Here is a 6,318-nt window from a genome sequence, read left to right as displayed (position 1 = left end):
GGTTTTAGCTTGAGTATAAAAGCAACAGCAAGTACACCAAATGCTGTGTACCCAGTGTTAGCTATCCCGGGCACAGGTGCTATACAATCTGTTACTTAACTCTCTGAATCCTATGTGTGCTAAGTCGCTTCAGTCATGTCTGACTCATCATGACCCTGTGGGCAGTAGGCCCGCCCGGCTCCTCTGTCCATGGGATTTTCCAGGAAAGAATACTGGAGTGGGTTGGTCATGCCCCACTCCAGGGGATCTTTCCCACCCAGAGATGGAACCCACATCTCTCACACCTCCTGCAGTGGCAGGTGGGTTCTTTACCACTACTTCCCCTGAGAAACCCATCGGGACTCATACCCAGATCTGACTTGAAAGCCTATTGTCTTAATAAAGATAACACTTTGCAGCCAGAAAGCAGCCCAGCTAACGATATAGAATGTAGATACATTTAACTGAAGAAAAATGCTCTGAGATTGTTCTTCAGTCAAAAAAAATGGTTTTACAATAAAAAAGGTCTGTTAAAACTTGATTGTGGTAATCATTTCACAATCCACACTTATCAAATACCACATCATATATTTTAAATATATACAATTTTTATTTGTCAAGTATGTCTGAATAAAGCTTGAGGAAGAAAGAGGGCTGCTAAAATCATGCTGACTGTAATCTAAGCAAAATCACGGCTGGTAAAGAAATGCTTATTAATACAGAATGCAGTTTGTAATCACTTATATCTGCTTCAAACAAAAAGAAATCATAAATTAAATATATCCAAATATACTAAGAATATATAGTTACATTCTAACACAAAGAATAAAAATACCTCTCTGGATCAGAAATTACATAGGGAGTTCACAGTGTTGAGCAGTGACTTAGGTAGGAAGACTGTCACAGAAGGGTTCAGACCTCAAAAGCAAGCAGTGCAGATACTGAATTTTACTCCTCTGTGGAAATCAAACTGACCACATTTCACCTGAAATGAATAAGTAGAACCAACTTCTCTATTTGAGACTAAAATTAGGATGCTGTTCACCCTCTCATCAATGAATACAGAAAATACAGCCAACTACTGACATAGGGTTTTCTTGGCGGGGAGTGTTAACTGAGAAATGGAAAGTGGATTGTTGTTTATGTGAGGTGGAGAAGATAAGAAGGTAGCATCTTCATGGAGTAAAAGTCTGAACTGCTAGTATAATACCCTTTCTGAAATCTAGGTATCACTGGATGACATAATCATGGAACCATAAAACAGAAAATGGAGAAAAGGAATAAAAGAAAATGAAAATTCAAGATAGGCGCTCTCAAATCCCATTCACACATAAATGTATGTGTGTGTGCTCAGTCGCTCGGTAGCATCCAACTCTTTGTGACCCCATGGACTATAGCTCACCAGGTTCCTCTCTCCACTGGACTCTCCAGACAAGAATACTGGAGTGGGTTGCCATTTCCTCTTCCAGGGGATCTTCCCAACCCAGGGATAGAACCTGCAGCTCCACATTGGCAGGCAGATTCTTTACCACTGAGCCACAAGAGAAGTAATGGTAAAAACTAATGGTAAAAAACTAAAACTACCATTTTACTGATGGTAAAAAACTCATTAATAAATTTGAAAGATAAAAGAACATATGCCCAAAGAAATAGAAATAATACAGCAAACTGAAAGTGCTTTAAAATCATAACTTAAAACCCTCAGATATTATAGAGTATATGAGTATCTACAAAATAAAACCCTAAATATATTAAACAGATAAGGAATCTCTGCACATAAGAATCAAGTATAGGTGAATATGACAAATAATCAATTCAAAATTATTTTAAAAATCGAAGACTACAATTCTTAAAGACTTGAAACATTAAATAAATGAAGCTAAACAGTAGATTAGAAAAAGGCAAAGAATGAATTAAAGATTTCAGTATGAGCACATACCCATAGTTTGAAATAAAAGGTTAACAAATGGAATTTTACAAAAGAGAAAAGCACAGGCTGTTTATGAAGAGTATGCTACCCTGGTGGCTGAGACGGTCTCCTGCGATACAGGAGACTCAGGTTTGACCCCTGAGTGGGGAAGACCCCCTGGAGAAGGGAACAGCAATCCACTCCAGTATTCTTGCCCGGAGAATTCCATGGACGGAGGAGTCTGGTGGACTACAGTCCACAGGGTACCAAGAGCTGGACACGACTAAATGACTAACACTTTCACTTTCACATAGCAAGGATGTCGGCCATTACCATTTGTGATTTGGCGGAGACTCAGAGGCAGGCAGAGTAGTGGGAAAGCTTGACGGTGGAAAAAAAAGAAAGGCTTCCTGTCTGCCTTGATTGGAAACAGCTGACAGGGAGAAACTGGGTATGCAAATTAGGGGGGCATCTTATGGGGCTTCCCTTGTAGCTCAGTCGGTAAAGAATCTGCCTGTAGTGCAGGAGACCCAGGTTCGATCCCTGGGTTGGGAAGATCCCCTGCAGAAGGAAATGGCAACCCAGTCCAGTATCCTTCCCTGGAAAATCTCACAGACAGAGGAGCCTGGTGGGCTGCAGTCTATGGGGTCGCAAAGAGTCGGGCACGACTGAGCGACTAACAACACTTATGCAACTGGTTATGCACGCATGCTCAGTTACTCAGTCCGTCTCACTCTTTGGGCGGTAGCCAACCAGGCTCCTCTGTCCATGGAATTCTCCGGGCAAGAATACTAAAGTGGATTGCCATTTCCTACTCCAGGGGATCTTCCCGACCCAGGAATCAAACCTGCGTCTCCTGTGGCCGGTGGATTCTTTACCACTGAGCCACCTGGGGGGGGCGCCATGAAATTGTTTAGGAGTGCATCTTTGGCTTCCTCTAGTTGGTCTGATGTTTGAAGCAGGGACAAAGATTAAGGAAGCCGTCAGTTATTAATTTATGATGATATGGGGCCAATTGTTGCCAGGGTCATTGCTTGTTTTCCCAGAAAGTTAAGGTAGAAAAAATAACATGACTTCCTACAACTCTGACTTTCTAGCAGACTCGCTTACTGGGTTGGTTACTGTATAAAAGATATTGGTTTCCTGAGCTGGTTGCAGGTTAGAGTTCTATATGCATTTATGGTCTAGCCATTGTCTACTTGTATACTGTCTCCCAGTATTTCTGCAGCAGAATCTGCAAGTCTTCTTTTCTTCACATTTTGGAAATATATTAATGCTCATCTCTCAATACACCTAAATATGTAAGCTGCCAATTATGGCATCCCACATCACTATCTAGGAAAATATGTGCAGATCAGAAATTGTCAAAATTATTTGCAAAAGATTTCTGATTATAGCATTCATGTCTTCCTTCACACTTTTTCCTGTGCAGAGTCAACCACAAGCCATTATTTCCTGCCCAGACCTCAGTTAAGTGATGGGATAATTAGTGAGAACCACTCAACTTTTATGTGAGAAAATATTTGTAAATTAGCACTTTATGAAATAGTTGCTTAAGAAGTGATTATGTGTGTCACTCATGTGCAGCCAAGCCTAAAAGAACCTTGTATTGCTCTCTGGTGGGCATGATAACCCTTCTAGCATAGAAATCTACCAGGAATAGCTGTGAAAATAAATCTCCTACAAGGGACTGTATCCTTACTTTCAAGGCCTCTTAACAATACTGCAAGTGAAGGTGAGTAGCCCATGAACTTTCTGCCTCAGTCAAAATGAAAGAATATTTCTCCATTCCCTTTACAGTGAGTAAAAGAGGTGAAAGAGAAATTCATCCGATCCCCAGGATCAGAAACTCCTAATTCCGTCCCTTACTTTCTTCAGCCTTTATCTTAGGATCCGGCTTCTAACTGCTTGACAAAATGCAGCTGCCAGCTCCCTCAGTAAGTGCCTTTATGAACACATTTGGCTGCTTGTCTTTAGAACATCCTTAATCCCAGCAGGAAGGCTTTTAAATTTATTCCCAGAGCAGTTGCCCTCTATTTCTCTCCTCTTGACTGCTGCCATCCCTATTCCCACCCTCTCTGCTCATCAGCTCATCACAGAAACTGAATACACAAGCAGCCGGCCCTGGGCTGCAAGTCCTAGCTGGAGTCCCTCCGCAAGGAACACACCAGATGACATGGGTTGCACTCAAACTATGGACTAGATTATCATGAATTCAACAAGGATTTAAAGTTAACCTACACAAGGTAACCTTATCTAAGCATAATTTAAATGTGAATTACCTGGGTGAAAGAACTATGGAGTCATCTAAGCATAGCTGTTCAAACTTGAGGCCAAAGTCTCACCCTTAAGTCTGACAGTGATGCAGATGACTATACCACTGCCTGTCATTTCTCAGGCTTTTTGTGTTTTTTGAATTTGCAGTTTGGAAGGACTTGAAGAAAACTGCCCAACATTTGGAGTATTTTTAGATTCATCTTGCAGCCTTCAATGAGTTACTTCAAATGAGTTAAGATTCTATTAAAACTAGTCTGTTAGAAAGGAAACAGAAAAAATGAATTTTCTACCCATGGCAAGTAATTCAAGACCATACAAGTCTTGAATCAGGTACCTGCCAAAATGCAAATACTCCAATTTCAAATCTACAAACACAGTTACAAAATGGAAGTAGACAGTGGCTGAAGAGCTAGAGGTAAGTGAAGGTTGACTCCTCCGATCCTTCCTGACTCCTGCCATTTGAAATTGTTGGTACTGGAGAAAATACGCAGTGCAATGGGACTGATCATCTGTGGTTATGAAAAGAGCCTACTGTTTCCCTTTGTCTCCATGCAAACGTCTAGAGAAATGCCATTAACGTGTGCTTTAAGTAGATAGATAGAGGCTTCCCTTGTGGCTCAGCTGGTAAAGAATCTGCCTGCAATGCAGGAGACCTGGGTTCAGTCTCAGGGTTGGGAAGATCCCCTGGAGAAGGGAAAGGCTACCCACTCCAGTATTCTGGCCTGGAGAATCCCATGGACTGGATAATCCGTGGGGTCGAAAAGAGTCGGACACGATTGAACGACTTTCACTTTGACTAAGTAGATAGAGATGGAATCTTCAACATGCAGTTTTGAATTCAAAGTTACAATCTGATTTTGTTCCACATTTTTTTTTTTTACTTCCCAGTGCTCATTTAGGGATGAAATAAACAGGAAAATTACTATGTTTTTAAAAGACAGTCTAATTTTCAAATACTGAATATTTTCATGCCTAGTTATTTTTATGTAAGAATTCTGTTTTGGTAAGATAATATATTCCATATGAACTCAGAGAATACCTTCTATATGGCTCAGAAGACATATGTATCTGTGCATTGTCTGAGTTTAATTTTAAAAGAACAGTATTAATTTTGAAAAAGCAGAGGAAAACTGGAATACTTAGTATGCCTTGCATTTAAGACTTACAAACTTATAGTAATTAGAACATTGCCCCTCACACACACATACAAAATCTGTGACAAACAAAAATATCTCCAGATATTACCAGTTCTCTTATGAGGTACAAAAGCGACTCTGGTTATAACCTCTAGTCCAGCCACATCAGCTTTTCTTTTCTATTTTAGAACCTACAGGCTGCATCTTCTACCATAATTTTATTTTCCAACTTTCAGTCATTTTATTTTTAAATTTTCAGAACACTTATGTCTCAGACATGTACCATTTTATTTTTAATTTTATTTAATATAATTGCCCAAATACTGATTTTGTCTTTTTACAAATGACATTGTTCAAACTTATCATCTTTTCTACATTAATTTCTTTAGTATTCTTATACTTGTCCTTTTTGTATTAGATTAATCAATTTTTATAATACCTTTATTCCTTCCACTGGTTTTTATGATAAAGGGAGAGGACTTAAGTCAATAAAATTAGAAATATATGTTGCATTTTAACATGCATACTTCTTAACAAACTTAATTTATCAATGTTTAAAATTACTATCGCTGTTCTCAAGGCATACAGGCAAAGATTTCAAGACATTAGCTCATAGCCATTTTGCTCTCTCTTTCCCATTTTACTTTTGCTGCAGTGAGTTGAATACACTACCCGCCCCCCCCCCCCCAATCTCCAAAGATGTTTCACACTAATTCCTAGAACCTATGAATATGTTACCTCATGTGTCAAAAGGTACTTTACAGATGTGATTAAATATGTATCATAAGGGTCTTTACAAGTGAAAGAGCTAGGTAGGAGAGTGCGAAAAGGAGATGTTGATTGAAGAAGAGTGATGAGATTTCAGGAGGGGGGGCAGGAACCCAGAAGCATAGGCAGCCTCTACAAGAATCTTCTTCTGGAACCTCCAGGAAGAATGCAGACCTACTGACACCTGGATTTTAGCCCAATGGTATACATATTTTGTATTTTTCAACTCCAGAATGATAACGATTTTGT

General features: G+C 39.6%; 1 non-coding gene across 1 annotated transcript; it reads left to right on the top strand.

Annotated features, from left to right (window-relative positions):
* The first annotated feature begins 2,371 nt into the window (after nucleotides 1–2,371).
* TRNAY-GUA lies at nucleotides 2,372–2,443 on the top strand. The gene has a single exon. It is a non-coding gene; the product is annotated as a tRNA-Tyr (tRNA).
* The last annotated feature ends 3,875 nt before the right edge of the window (nucleotides 2,444–6,318 follow it).

Source organism: Cervus elaphus, chromosome 8 (genome assembly GCF_910594005.1).
Source record: "Cervus elaphus chromosome 8, mCerEla1.1, whole genome shotgun sequence".
Classification (NCBI taxonomy): Eukaryota; Metazoa; Chordata; class Mammalia; order Artiodactyla; family Cervidae; genus Cervus; species Cervus elaphus.
This window is presented reverse-complemented; position numbering and strand designations above follow the sequence as displayed.